Below are 267 nucleotides of genomic sequence, written 5' to 3'. Positions count from 1 at the left end.
ACACCAAAAATAAAAGAAAGAAATATATTATTTTCAAATTTCCCGGGTTTTTTAAATTAAATAAAAAAAAAAACATTAAAATGGATAAAAAAAGATTAAAAATAAACCCTTTTAAAAAATTAATTTTTTTAGACTTTTTTTTAACGCAATTTACGATAAAATAAGTCGTTTTATTTTCCCGGGAAAAGCAGGGTATTCCTTTTTTAAACATAACATGAATATTTTCGATTCATCTTCCCCCGGAAAGGGGGGGTTTTTTATGTTTTG

Source organism: Penaeus monodon, chromosome 22 (assembly GCF_015228065.2).
Source record: "Penaeus monodon isolate SGIC_2016 chromosome 22, NSTDA_Pmon_1, whole genome shotgun sequence".
In the NCBI taxonomy this organism is placed as follows: Eukaryota; Metazoa; Arthropoda; class Malacostraca; order Decapoda; family Penaeidae; genus Penaeus; species Penaeus monodon.
This window is presented reverse-complemented; position numbering follows the sequence as displayed.